Source organism: Felis catus, chromosome D2, assembly GCF_018350175.1.
Source record: "Felis catus isolate Fca126 chromosome D2, F.catus_Fca126_mat1.0, whole genome shotgun sequence".
NCBI lineage: Eukaryota > Metazoa > Chordata > Mammalia > Carnivora > Felidae > Felis > Felis catus.
In genome coordinates this window covers 15,124,495-15,140,164 of record NC_058378.1, presented here as the reverse complement: position 1 = coordinate 15,140,164, position 15,670 = coordinate 15,124,495, and the positions used below count along the sequence as shown (strand labels likewise).

The window sequence follows — 15,670 nt, the reverse complement described above, 5'->3', positions numbered from 1 at the left end:
ATATTGCTTAAAAACTTTTAAATGAAATTAATACAATATATTGCTGCTCTCTGAGTTTGGTGCCAAAAATAAAAATGTTTGTCTTATCCTGAAAAATAAATGTGCCCATAAAAATTGATATTAACATCTATATAATCCATGAATTTTCTCCTTGCCACAGTTGTTAAGAAACCCAGAGAAAATGAATAAAGCAAAATATGCTTAATCTTGACTTCTCATACAGATTATCCTTTCACCCCTCTCTTACATAATTCTTGAGTTTTTAAAATATGATTACATTAGCAATCAAGCTTTTAAGTGCATTTTATTGTGAATTTACCAAAATCTTATTCACTGAGATAGAGCAGCCATTATAAATAATGCTCCATAAACGGCATTAGAGCATCTCATAGTGAAATTCTGGAAATTCTAAGGGCACAATGACAGTAAAAAAAAAAAAGAAGAAAAAATATATTTATATTACCATTTGCAATGAAATGAATGGAGATAGGATGTACTATGCTAAGTGAAACAAGTCAGAGAAAGACAAATACCATATGATTTCACTCGTATGTGGAATTGAAGAAACAAAACATATGAACATATAGGGAGTTGGGGGTGGAAGAAAGGAAAGGGAAACAAACCACAAGAAACTTATAGGGATAGAGAACAAACTGAGGGTTGGTGGAGGAAGGTGGGTGGGGGATGGGCTAGATGGGTGATGGGTAATAAGGCAGGTACTTGTGATGAGTACTGAGTCTTGTATGTAAGTGATCAATCACTGAATCTACTTCTAAAACCAATATTGCACGGTATGTTGACTAACTACATTTAATTTTAAGAAAGGAAAAAAAAATAAATTCTTAAAAAAAAAACACCCCAGCTTTAAAATGGAAAATGCTACAGCTAGGGTTTATGAGCCCAGGATGTTGATCTATAGTCTCAGTTATAGTCTCAATTTCTGTCCCTCGGTTATGTCTTCTTTTTTTAATCTGATCATGTAATTTTTATTCACAGTTTCTTGATAAGGTAGACTACACTGATTGCTTTCATTTTGTTCTTTACCTGCTTGTACGAAGTATTAATTTTCTGTATATATGTATGTATGTATTTCAGAGTATAGGTGACATACGTTTATACATACAACATAGTGATTCACCTTCTCTATACAATACATTATTGGCCTCAGTCTTCTTCTTGTGATGATTTTGGCTTAAAAAAATTTTTTTTAACATTTATTCATTTTTGAGAGTCAGAGCAAGACATAGCATGAGCAGTGGAGGGGAAGAGAGAGAGGGAGACACAGAATCCAAAGCAGGCTCCAGGCTCCGAGCTGTCAGCACAGAGACCAATGCAGGGCTCGATCCCACAAGCGGTGAGCTCATGACCTGAGCTGAAGTCAGATGCTTAACCGACTGAGCCACCCAAGCGCCCTGATTCTGGCTTTTGAACGTAGCACTTAACCTAAGAGATACCCAATCAAACACTGATGTATGTGAAAATTGATTAACTTTGCTTTGCCTTCGGTCAAAAAAAAAAATAGTAAAGAGCACAGGACCTAGAAAGGAGTCTAGAGAAGCTTTGCTGGAGACTTCTGACAGGCTAATAAGGAGCCATGAAACAACATCTCTGATGGTAGGTTTCTTTAACTTGTGGTTTACCTAAGGGACACAGCTGCCTGTGTCCCTACCTAAGGGACCTCCATGTGCCTATCAACTTCTTACCCAGAGGGATAACCCAAGGCTTTTTGTCAAATAGTTTATTGAAATCGAGTCATGATAGCCTTGATACACCTCTAATTTATCCTGACCCTAATGGCAAAGAAATACAGTTGGGGTGTCTGGGTGGCTCAGGTGGTGATCTCATAGTTTGTGAGATCGAGCTCCATATCAGGCTCTGTGCTAACTGTGCTTGGGATTCTTTTCTCTCCCTCTCTCTCTGTCCCTTCCCTGATCTCACTCTCTCTCTCAAAATAAAGAAATAAATCTTAAAAAAATGAAATACAATTATTCTATTTTATTTTTTTTAAATACAGTTATTTTAGAACATCTTGTTCACTGGACCCAGAACAGAGTCCAGGAAAACACTTCTTTTCTAATGGGTCACAATCTGTGTTTTTAAAATTTTACTCTAAAAATTTCCTCAAGATTAATGTAAACCTAAAACTTCCTTAATCTAGCCATCCTCAGCATTTAGAAAATTACATTTGTCTGTCAGATGTTCTTAAGATTTTCTCACAGCTATCTCTTTTCCTTTGTTGCACTATCTTTATCATCGTTCTTTTTTTCATTATCTTGCATGGAAAACTTGGTTTGTATAAGCAAAACCGTGCATTAATTTTGGTTGTAACTGTGCCAGAAAAATAGCTTTCTTTAAGCTTGCTTTTAATTTTTGCTCCGGGGAGACAAGTATCAAATCACTGCATGGAGTATTAAAAGTCACGCTGAGATTTTTATAGTGCCCTGCAGGGGGTAGGTAATGAAGTAAGATTTTGGGTGGAAAAGAATTTTTTTTAATCCCAATAGGTTGGGGCGCCTGGGTGGCTCAGTCGATTGAGTGTCCAACTCTTGATTTCAGCTCAAGTCATGAGATGGAGCCTCAGGTCGGGCTTTGTGCTGAGTGTAGAGCCTGCTTAGGATTCTCTCTCTCTCCCTCTGCCCCTCTCCCCTGCTCATTCTCTCTCTCTCTCTCTCTCTCTCTCTCTCTCTCTCTCTCTCTCTCTCAAATAAAAAAATAATTTAAAAAATTTTAAAAATTCCCAATAGGTTGGGGCACCTGGCTGGCTCCTCCGGTAAAGCATGCAACTCTTGATCTCTGGGTTATAAGTTCGAGCCCCATGTTGGGTGTAGAGATGACTTAAAAATAAAATCTTAAAATCCCAATAGGCTTATTCAAAGCTCAGTTACATTGAAAATAATGAACAGTAAGAACTATCATTATCTTCTGTCCCTGCCATACTTTACAACCTCTTACAGTAATCTAAACATTTTCATGTTTTGAATGAACAATAAAACAATTTGATAGTAACAGTGATCTGATCCTTTTTTTGCATTGAAGGCAAAAATCCAGAAAGCCAGAAAATTTCCTCTTATGATCAAACACAGTCAAATTTTTGCCCTATTGGAAATCTGTTTCAATTCAGTTACTTGTTCAATTCAACCTTGCTCTTTGTTTCATTTTCCGGGTCATAAACATTCAATGTCCTTGGCTTCTCTTGTAGGTAAAGAGAAATCGATTCACGACGTAGAGCTGAAAATAAATAAAAGTAGGTACTTTCAGTTCAAAGGGCTTGCTTCGCCATTTCTCTTTACTTAAAGCTTCTTCCCTGCCTAAATTGAGGCACAATTGCAACTTTAATTTTCTCCCCCTATTCAAAAAGGATATTCAAGTAGTTCTGTTCCCATACCATCTACCCATATTTTTCATGTCCCTAAATACCATAAATATGATCTTTATCATATTATTCCTTGCACAGAAATACTTACATTGGCTTTCAATTTATTTTATCTTATACCTTGGTGGAATACAAGGATAATGTGTAGAATTCTGGAAGAATGCACTTTATTTGTTATCCTCAAAGGTGGACGCTATTGGTTCTTGATTTCATCCATTCTCAACGTTGCAATGTTGACTATAAAACCTAGACATGACCCATACAGTAGCACCTATATGTAAGAATTTATTAATGAGTGAACCTATACTCTGTAATTAAAACTCTCAGTATTATGCTAAAAAATACAAAAAAAAAAAACCTATAAAAATGGGATAATGTCAAGGGACACAGAAGCCACCTGAAGGAGCTTCTAGTAGCCAAAGCTGGGATAATCTGAGTGACAAAAATAAGTACAGGAGTATTGGGTTATAACCCAACATATAAGTTAAGTCCTAATATGGGTTATAACCCAACATATAAGTCCATCCTAATATAAATGAATGATTGAATAAATTCATAAATAGGGAAGAATGAACAAATTTCTTGTACAGAAAACTTTTTAATAATGTATTCAGCCTTCAAGGGGGTAGAACATGACTCCTAGCCCTTCAGAGTGAGCTGTGCATAGTGATATCTTTCTAAGGGGAACAGCATGGAATGGGGGTAAAGGGTAACTTTATAGGAGGGGAAACTGACAAATACTCCCTCAGCTCGTAGATATTCAAGGCAACATCACAGCGATGAGTCATGTTGGGAGTATATACTTCTGATGGGATGTGAGGAAAATGGCCCTCTATCTCTGGGGTCTTCCTCCCACAAAGCCCATAACCCCAGTCTAACCGTGACCAAAACATCAGATAAATACCAATAAAAGGGGATCCTGTAATATACCTGAATAGTACTCCTTAACACTGTCAAGGTCACCAAATACAAGGAAAGTCTGAGAAACTGTCATAGCTAAGAGGAGCTTGAAGAGACATGACAGATAAATGTAATGTGGTATCCTGGATAGGATCCTGGAACAGAAAAAGGACATTAGGTAAATACTAAGGAAATATGAAAAAAGTATGGACTTTAGTTCATATAATACATCAATATTGGCTTATTAATTATAAAATTGAAACAAAATTTTGTAATATTTATTTATTTTTGGAGAAAGAGACAGAGCATGAGCAGGGGAGGGGCAGAGAGAGAGGGAGACACGGAATCCAAAGCAGGTTCCAGACTCTGAGCTGTCAGCACAGAGCCTGACGCCGGGCTCGAACTCACGAACTGTGAGATCATGACCCGGGCCAAAGTCGGATGCTCAACCGACTGAGCCACCCAGGCACCCTTATTAACTGTAAAATTTAAATGAAAAGAACCATCAGCATCATGCATGCATGTAGCACACCTTGACTGAGACAAGTCACCCAGCCATCTTCTCAAAGAAACTAATAACGACCCCTCACGTGTGAGGTTCGCCTCTGCTCTGGTCTCATACTTAGCCCCGTCCATGCATCCTACACTGCCCTCAGTCTACTTTGTCTCTGCTGGGAAGTCTGTTTCTTGCCTTGCATCTTCCAACATTCAAAGATGGTTCTAATATTTTAGTTTGTATAGAGCAACGTATTGGTTTCCATTTGCTGCTGTATCAAGTTACCACAAACTTAGTGGCTTTAAAGCAACAGAAATTTACTACCTTATGACTCTGGAAGTCAGAAGTTCAAAATGGGTCTCACTGGGCTAAAATAAGGTATGGGATCTCTGAGGTGCCTCCTGGAGGTACCAGGGCAGAATCAACTCTCTTGCCTTTTCCAGTTTTTAGAAGCTGCCTGCATTCCTTGGCTCATGCCCCCTTCTCTCTTAAAGCCAGAGATGGCCAGTCAGGTCTTTCTTACAATGTCATCTTTCTCTTTTTGGCCGTTCTGTCTCCTTCTTCTCCATTTGAGGACCTTGCATACATTGGGTCCAGCAGGATGACACAAGATTATCTCCCCATGTCAAGAAAAGCTGATTAGCAAACTTAATTCCATCTACAACCTTCTTTAATTGCCCCTTGTGGTGTAACTTGACATATCCACAGGTTCCGGGATTCAAACATTGGCCATCTTTGGAGGTGTGAGCATTATTCTGTTTACCACCATCAATTTCTTTAGAAGGTTTTGCATACTTCTGGGGTGACTGGGTGGCTCAGTTGGTTAAGCATCTGACTTCGGCTCAGGTCATTATCTTGTGGTTCATGGGTTTGAGCCCCGTGTTGGACTGACAGTTTGGAGCCTGGAGCTTCCTTCAGATTCTGTGTCTCCCACTCTCTGCCCCTCCCCAACTCATGCTCTGTCTCTCGAAAATGAATAAACATTAAAAAAAATTTTAGAAGGTGTTACAAATTTCCAACGTGCTCTCAAGAAACCAGGCTTATATTTCTGTGGTCTGTAATACTTTTACTTAAATGTATTTCTTTTCTGGGTACTTTCAGATTTTTTTCCCTCTGTCTACTCCCTGCCACTCTTCCCTACTTACTTTGGTGAGGATCACTTAACCTTTTTTTGGCAGGCAGTTTAAATTCTGCTTGGAGTCTGAGGTACAAATCATTATGTTTCACTGGGTAGACTAATGCTTGGAAGACAAGCCTTGCAAAGCTAAAAGAAAAATAAATAGAAAATCTCGTTAGCTTGATATTTATTAAAATAAATCCATCATTAAAAACGTGTCTGGGCAAGGACTTTTGATATGATTACTGGTGCCAAAAGGTGAATTGGAAGGAAAACGACTGGAAGCTGATTATATTTGTGAGGGAACTGGATGCCCAAAGAAACCCAAGCTCATCCATTCACAGCCTGTTAATAATCAACCCCAAGAACTCCCAGCCCAAATCTGCACCTGCAGGAAGTGAGCTACAAAACTGTGCAGCTCAGGGAAGGAGTAGCCTCTGGGGCCCACCTTGGTTACAGATATGGAAGAAAGGTGGAAGAGGGTTTGGGTTGAGGAAGGACCCCACAGAGGGCAAACTGGAAAACTCAGAGAGCAATGCCCAAGGAAGTGGAGGCCAAGGAGAGGACCGTGAGGACACCACTACCAGCGTATCCAATATGCCTCCTTTCCTTCTTCCTTAGGGAACTCTAATGTATTCATGGCAATGGTATCCTGCCGAAGGGCTATATTTTCAACCTCCTTTATAATGAATGTGCATGGGGCCCAGGACTGGCCAGAGATATAAATAAAAATTGTTGGGTGGAACTTTTTTGAAGTGAAACCTTTAAAAGAGCGACAGACTGTGAGTTGAGCCATTTTTTGTGCTGCCCCCACACCGTCTTACCTCCTACGTGGAATACTGACATCATGACAGCAACTCCAGCACCCTCCTGAGTTTCGAGAAGGATGGTGAGAATGGAAGACAGCTAAGAAGTCCAGAGCGGGAGGATGGAAGGCTGTTCAGTCCCTGAAGCTTGGAGCCCCCACACCCCCCTCTACTACCTCTCTCTGGCCTTGTGTATGTGGAAGGAACTCCAGCCATCTGGTGTTCTACAGCTTTTCTCCATTGTCTGCACCTAGCATTGGAGGGCCATTCTAATAAGTAAATTAAAAACATGTTTATCAATAATATTTTATTAATTTTTCATTTTATAAAACAATCTTTTATATTTATATTTCGTTGATTGTATAATTAATAAGTAAATAACAAATATATTTAAAATAATATTTTAATTTTATTTTACAATAATTTATATTTCTATTTATAATATTATATTTTATTACCATTTAATAATACTTATTAAATATATTTTAATAAACTATAAAGTTTTTATATATAAATACTCATATTATGGTGAGCAAACAACCTGATAAACCAAGCAGTTTGCTAAAAATTTCCAAATTCTATCAAATTACAAAGCAGTCCACTTCTAAAAGCCCAAATTCTTTTTTTTATATAAAGTTTATTGTCAAATTGGCTTACATACAACACCCAGTGCTCATCCCAACAAGTGCCCTTCCTCAATGTCCATCACCCATTTTCCCCTCTCGCCCACCCCCATCCAACCTAAGTTTGTTCTCTGTATTTAAGAGTCTCTTATGGTTTGCCTCCCTCCCTCTGTTTGTAACTATTTTTTCCCCCTTCCCTTCCCCCATGGTCTTCTGTTATGTTTCTCAAGATCCACACAAACATATGTGAAAACATATGATATCTGTCCTCTGACTGACTTATTTCATTCAGCATAATAACTTCCAGTTCCATCCACGTTGCTGCAAATGGCATGATTTCATTCTTTCTCACTGCCAAGTAGTATTCCATTGTATATATAAACCACATCTTCTTTATCCATTCATCAGTTGATGGACATTTAGACTCTTTCCATAATTTGGCTATTGTTGAAAGCACTGCTATAAACATTGGGGTACGTGTGTGCCTATGAATCAGCACTCCTGTATCCCTTGAAAAAGCCTAAATGCTTTCTACAATTCTTTTAGAGACGTAACTATCACCCCAAACATTCTCTTCCTCTTCTGTATAAATTCCATTGTATAGCACAAGAGGGACGTGTTCTGGCTGCATTATGTTGAACTAAGAGTTGCCATTCAAAACCTTAGAAAAGCTAAAATGTAGTGACCATGATAACCACACTGTACTAGACTTCAATATTGAAGTCTTGAATATTTACCAGATCTATTGTGGAGTTTTCTGTCTTATTTTATTTGGCAGCACTGTGGTTTTATTTGAAGCCAAACAGGCATTTGGTTCACACAGGGTGTATAAATGAGGAATGCCTTTGGCAGTGATTAACAGAAAATCTAACAGGTTAGCTTATTTCCTGTTAGAAGTCGGGAAGCAGGAAGTTCAGGCTCTGGCAGTCCAGCGTCCAGGCAGAAAAAAATGTGAAAGCCCAAGGTCAATGTGCTTTCTCCCAACCAGACATTAATAAATATATGTTAATAAAATGTAAATAGAATGTTTCATTTATATTTTACATAAAAATAGAAATTACAAAATTTTAAGTAAATTTTACTTTTTAAAAAGTAAAGCAAGGGGAGCCTGGGTGGCTCAGTCGGTTAAGCCTCATGGGTTTGAGCCCACATAGGGCTCTGTCCTTACAGCTCAGAGCCTGGAGCCTGCTTAGGTTTCTGTCTCCCTTGCTGTCAGCCCCTCCCCTGCTCGCACTCTGTCTCTCTCTCTCTCAAAAATAAAAGACATTAAATTTAAAAAAAATTAATAAAAAAAATAATAAGTAAATCAAATCAGGGTGCCTGGGTGGCTAAGTCAATTAAGCATCCAACTCTTGGTTTCGGCTCAGGTCATGATCTCACGGTGTATGAGTTCAAGCCCTGCATCAGGCTCTGTGCTGATAGTGATAGTGTGGAACCTGCTTGGGATTCTCTCTCTCGTCTCTCTCTCTCCCCCTCACTCATGTGCTCTCCCTCTTCCTTTCTCTCAAAATAAATAAATAAATATTTTAAAATTATTTTATTTAATTTTTAAATTATTCAAAATATTAAAGTTAAAATTTTTAAGTATTTTTTAAATATTTCATTTAAGGGGTACCTGGGTGGCTCAGTCGTTTGAGCATCCGACTTCAGCTTAGGTCATGATCTCACGGTTTGTGAGTTCGAGCCCCATGTCGGGCTCTGTGCTGACAGCTCGGAGCTCGGAGCCTGGAGCCTGCTTCAGATTCTGTGTCTCCTTCTCTCTCTGCCCCTCCCCCACTTGTGCTCTGTCTCTCTCTGTCTATCAAAAATACATAAATGTAAACAAAATTAAAAACAAATATTTCATTTAAAGTAAAAGACAATATAATTACTTTTTGAAAAGTAAATAAAATTAAAAATACGCTTTTATTTCAGTACATTGACACCCCAAATAAAACTAGGTTCTCTTTTCTCTTAGAAAGTGAGAAAGGGGAGTCGAAACCGGGTATCTAACCAGAATATCTGCCACACAGGATAACCATGTTCTCGTCACCCAAGGCCAAATTCCCAGCTGAAGGTACAGAGGCTCCAGAGGAAACAGATGTGAAGTGAAGTGCAATACAACATTTTCAAGCTCGGTAAATTTGCTGGAGGGTAAGTCATTTTTGCCAACTGTAAGTAGTGTTCTTCTTTGTATAGACCGTCCTCTTCTGTGACCAAACTGATCTAGATTGGAAGAGGTACAAACGCATGAGAAAGCCACATCGTTCTTAAAGCAAAATCTGTGATAAAAAACACTTAGCAATCATCCCTGCTCTGTGCTAGATGTCTGAGAAATCAAGGTCTGTGATTTTAATGAACCACTTTAATTAAGAATAGGGTTTTGGGGGGGCGCCTGGGTGGCTCAGTCAGTTGGGCACCCAACTTCAGCTCAGGTCACGATCTCATGGTTTGTGAGTTCGAGCCCCGCATCGGGCTCTGTGCTGACAGCTCAGAACCTGGAGCCTGCTTCGGACGCTGTGCCTCCTCTCTCTGTCCCTCCCCGCTCGTGCTCTGTCTCTCTCTGTCTCTCAAAAATAAATAAATGTTAAAACAAACTTGTTTAATAAAAAAAGAATAAGGTTTTGGGAGTTCGCTAGAGTTCAGAGCCTAAAGGAGGTCAGTGAATGACTTCAGTGAAGAATTCTTTCTTGGGAAACGCTTGTCATCCTCTCCAGGACTAAGGAGGACAAGACTGTACCATACATCGCTGAGCTCACAGGCAGCGCATATTTCCGAATAACAGTCAGAAACAACTTCTCTTTTAGATATCTGGGGTCACGCTCAACAAACACCTGCAGAGCGCCTACAGTAGTGCGCTAGGCTAAATTGTCCAAATGCGATCTTCAGGCATCTCACCGATACTGGTGTCTACAGTAGACGAACTTGCCTTTATGTAATGCGCGAATTGATGACACAGCTTACCTGTCCTTTTTCTCTTTTGTTAATTCAATGAAAATCTTATTTTAGGAAAATTGGTTAAGTTTACTTAAAAAACCGTTTGTCAGTGAACAGGACTGCTCTCAGACCCAAGAGAGGCTCTCACCCCAGCCTACCTGCTTAAAAGCCATTCTGGCTCTCCTCCAGCCCAACCTCTCACCAAGGGTCAAGGAATCAGTGAAGTCAGTGGGACCTGCTCCAAGCCTGCTGTCCCCCTGGGACACTCTGAGGTCCCAGGACCCTAGAATTCCCTGGATCAATGACTCCAGCCACTTTCACACCTGCCTGGGACTCTTCTGAAGCCATCTGTCCAAGCTCTTGAGAGTAGCTGAAATGCCGCTCCTTGTGAGGTCAGAGCTGGGCAATGACACAAGAGTACAAGGCCCATCCGGTTCTGGACAGAATGGCTCCCTTCTCTTCAGAAGGGAGGTGAGCAGAGCCAGGGGCCAGCTCTGCTTGTGCCACCACATTCTAGAACAAAGCTCCCCAAGTCCAAGAATTCCGAATTTGAGCCTGGCCTACCAGGTCACTGTGAAGGCATACATGCCAAGGTAGAACACGTTTTACTTAGTTGCTTAACAATTTCATTTCTAACTTTCCACTATTCTGGCATACAATATGCAGGTCTTCAATTCTGCTCTCCCGGTAGGCCCCTCCCCTCTCCTATGGTTAAAGTCACATGTTTTGAAAATTTAAATTTATATTAGATTCTGTGGAAAGTAGCATTCCATTTAATAAAAATAGTATACACAGATCTTCATTTTAAATATTTCTTTGAGGGGCACCTGGTAACTCAGTCAGTTAAGCGTCTGATTCCATCTCAGCTCAGGTCTTGATCTCCAGGTGGTGAGTTCAAGCCCCGCATTGGGCTCCATACTGAGCATGGAGCCTATTTAAAAAAAAAAAAAAAAAGGAAACATTTCTTTAGACAGCACTTTGTTACCTGCGTGACTGGAGTGGGGCATGCGTGTGAATTGCTTTCCACGCCTGTGACAAGGGGTAATTTGAAGGTAAGGAAGCAAAGCATATGAAATACCTTTCCTCAGAGGAACCTACAGAACTAAGCATAAAATACTGTTCTCTGTTCTAACACAACCTCAGGTTTTTTTATTTTGTTTGTAAATGAATCCTTTCTAATTTCTCCAAAGAATGTCAGTGGGTACATTGTTTTACCCATTTTAAATGTTTTTTTAACGTTTATTTATTTTCTGAGAGAGAGACAGAGCACGAGCGGGGGAGGGCAGAGGGAGAGGGAGACACAGAATCTGAAGCAGGCTCCAGGCTCCGAGCTGTCAGCACAGAGCCTGACGCGGGGCTCGAACTCACAAACCGTGAGATCATGGCCTGAGCCAAAGTGAGAAAGTGAGACACTTAATCGACCGAGCCACACAGCTGCCCCTATTTTATTCATCTTAAAGAGAAACTGAACTCCAGGGACACCTAGGTGGCTCGGTTGGTTGATCATCCGATTTCAGCTCAGATCATGATCTTGAGGGTCATGAGTTCAAGCCCCGCATTGGGCTCACGGCTCTCAGTGCACAGCCTGCTTTGGATCCTCTGTCCCCCTCTCTCTGCCCCTCCCCTGCTTGCGCTCTCTCAAAAATAAATATTAAAAAAATATATATAATTTGAGCTCCAAAGAAAGCACAAAGCATTGTCCTGTTCCCAGCAGCGTGGTGTCCTGGTCCGTGGAGGCAGGGCAAGACACTGCTATGGAAACCTAGTTTTCTACCTGCAGGTTGGGGCTTCCTAGAGCTGTTTCTCTGACTTTCATGGCGTCTGCATTCTGGAGCAATCTACACTCGGTGCCGCCTCAGATCAGGGCTGTTTCAACAGTACACGGTGCCCAGAGTCCAAGTGGGGGCACGTACCATTGGGAACTAGTCTTTGCTGAAATGGATCAATTCCCCTAATTACATTTTGACCAAGCATATCCGAACGAATTTCATCACCCTGATATTCACATCACGAATGTCTGTCGGTACCCTACTCTCCCAACTGGCAAAGCTGCCGTGTGACTAAGCATACTGTCAGGCTCTCCAGATTTTGCACCGCTCTGGCGACCATTGGATAAATTTTATTTTGTGCAATATTCATAACATCCCTGTTGCCAGCACTGTTCATCTGGGGCTTTGGCAGCTTCCCACAGAGACCGAGCCAAAGGGAAGGTGCCTGGGTGTGAGAATGGCAGGTGCTCTGTATGTGTGGACTTTAACTGCTTTCCAAAGCCGTTAAATCATTTGCTATTTAGAATTAGTTATACCGTCTCCCATCCATTAACTGAATATGTACTGAATTAACCATTAACTGAATTAATAATGAAAGTCTTAGATCTTTATTTCTGTTTTCCACAGAGTTTCAGTTGTGTTTGCTGTATCAGGATGAAAGCCATATTTCTCCTAAGAGTTGCAATGAAACAGGCTTTAAGAATCTGTACTTACTTGGCCTGTATATTTGTAGATCTTACCTTTCCAATCATTGTGGCTCCCACACCCACCTTTTAGAGGCTCTTCCTGGCCATCCACTTTAAATTAGCCCTCTCCCACTGCCCTGTTCTATTATCTCCCTGGTATTTACCAAAATAAAAAATTACATGGTGTATTTATTCGCTTGTTTGTTATTTGCTCTGTTTCCCTACCATGACATTCAGACATCTTAGTTATGAATTTCTATTATGAAGACAGAGTCTTCCTGTACCCTTTTCAAAAGATAACAACTTTATTAAGATACAATTCACATATCATATAATTCACCCACTTACCCGTAGATAATTCAATGTTTTTTCGTGTATTCACAGAGCTGTGCAACCATCACCACAATGTTAGGACATTTTTATCATCGCTAAAGAAAATGCATACCTATTAGCAGTCACTCCCCATTTCTGCCCAACTGCTCCGCACCCACCTTCACCCCTAACTCCTGGCATTCTTTGCTGACCATTCATCTACTTTCTGTCTTCTAAAATTGGCCTCTTCTGGACATGTCACACAAGTGGAATCATCTACTGTGGTTTCTTTGCGACTTAGCGTAGTGTTTTTAAGATTCATCCATGTTGGAACTTCCACTGTATGGATGTATATTTAATTTATTTATTCATCAGATGATGGATATTTGGGACGTTTCTACTTTGGGACTATTATGGACAATGCTGCTATGAACTTTCACGTACTAGTTTTTGTATGGACATATGTTTGCATTTCTCTTTACTATATACCCAAGAGTGGAACTGCCGGGTCAAATGGTTAACTCTACGATGTGTCAGCATTTGAGAAACTTTCTTTGAAAGCGGCTATACATCTCTACCATTAGTGTGTGGGGCTTATAATTTTCCTCCCCACCAACAGTTGTTATTGCCTGTTTTGATTATAGCCATCCTAGTGGGTCTGTGGTTTTGACTTGCATTTGTCTGATGGTTAATGATGTTAACCATGATTTGTGTCATTATTGGCCATTTGTAGATCTCCTTTGGAGAACTGTCTTTCAGATCCTTTGCACATTGGGCTATTTGTCTATTTATTATTGAGTTGTATGAGCCCTTTATATATTGTAGATATATGTCCTTTATCATATTTTTGATTCACAAATATTTTCTCCCATTCTGTGAACTGTCTTCTCATTTTCCTGATAATGTTCTTTGAAGTGCAAAAGTTTTTAATTTTGATGAAGTCAAATTTATCTATTTTTTTATTGTGTCACTTGTGCTTTTGGTGTTGTACATAAGAAGGCTTTGCTTAGTCCAGGGTCATGAAGATTTTTTCCTATATTTTCATCTAAGAGTTTTATGGTTGTAGCTCTTACATTTAGGCTATGAATCATTTCAAGCTCATTTTTGTGTATGGTGTGAGAAGGGTCATATATCTTTTTGATCAGTGAATTCTCAGTGCCTACAATACTGTCTAGAACATGATAGATACTTCATAAATGCTTCTTGAGTGGAAGATTCCATGAAAAAATAAAAGTCAACATAAAGAGATCTTAATAGAAGTACCTGAAGGAGTGATAAATATCAATATAGCCCACTTGCTGCAGCTTTCGAGTAATAGATATGAAATTAAGTTACCTTTGGGCACCTGGGGGCCTCAGTCGGTTAAGCATCTGACTCCGGCCCAGGTCATGATCTCCCGGTTCGTGGGTGCAAGCCCCACATCGGGCTCTGGGATGACAGCTCAGAGCCTGGAGCCTGCTTTGGATTCTGTGTCTCCCTCTCTCTCTCTCTGCACCTCCCCTGCTCGTACTCTGTCTCTCTCTCTCAAAAATAAACATAAAAAAAAATTTCTTTTTAAGAAATTAAGTTATCTTAAATTGGCATAGAATATAAAAGCTCTCTCTCTGCAAGTCTTGGTTTGTGGGCCACGGAGAAAGGAGACTTCGCGAAACTCAGAGGTATCAATGGGGCAGTGAGGAAAGGCAAAGCTCCTACAGATTTTGATGTAAAATGCCTTGATCATTTAAGTGTAATTCAGCAAAAAGAGAAAATAATTTTTGATCCAACAAGCAGATCTTTCTTATCACTTAATTTCTTAGATACTACTTTTCTTTCTGTAGAGAACACTAACGTATAATAATAAAACAACTTTGCTTATGAAACATTTTCACATAAGGCATAGGTGTAAGATTTAGAAACAGCTGATTCATTCATGCAATCACTCAACTAATATTTTTGACCTGGTTTGATATGAACCCAGAAGCATACATGTACTTTAAATTTGCTTTGGGTTTTGGTTTGCAATCATGAAACAAAATGGCTACTTAAACTTTAAAGTTTTCAAATGAAAACCATTTCTTTCGTGAAAGTAATATATAACATTTGGAAAATCTAGAGAAGTTTCAAAAGATTAAAAATTGTCTTTGGTGCCACTACCCAAAAGTATGACAAAAGTTTACAAGTAGGGTAAGCTTCAGGCCTTTTGCTGGAGATTTTTTTCACGTTATTGTAAACCATATTTATTTTCCAAATGTTTTATTATGAAAGTTTTCAAAATACAGAAAACTTGATGGAATTGTGTAAGGGTTGCCCATTTACCCTCAGTCTCAGGTCAAAGATGTTTAACATGTTTCTAAAAATCTTTTTGTCTGAAGATATTATTTATGGCTTTTTTGTTAACCTGGATCTAAAAATAAGTTTCAAGCGTTACATTTGTTTATTAACTCTCTCAGCCTCCTTAAATCTAGAATGTTCCGGAGGCTTCATCTGTTTCAGGACATCGTTTTTTAATCATCTTTATTAATTTATATGTTATGCATAATTCAATTGAAGTGTACGTTGTGGTGAGTTTTGACAAATGTATACACGTACACAACCACTACCAGAATCAAGCTACAGAATATTTCTATCACCCAAAGATGTTCTCCTGTGATAATTTCCAGTCAACTCCCCACCTCCACTCCCAACCCCAT

General features: G+C 39.5%; 1 long non-coding RNA gene across 1 annotated transcript in view; it reads left to right on the top strand.

The window, feature by feature from the left end:
- Positions 1 to 15,670, top strand: part of LOC123380753 — a 66,007-nt gene that overhangs the window by 11,452 nt on the left and 38,885 nt on the right. Inside the window, exon 2 of the long non-coding RNA XR_006586899.1 lies at positions 9,328 to 9,448. This is a non-coding gene — a long non-coding RNA (uncharacterized LOC123380753). The remainder of the gene's footprint in view (positions 1 to 9,327; positions 9,449 to 15,670) is intronic.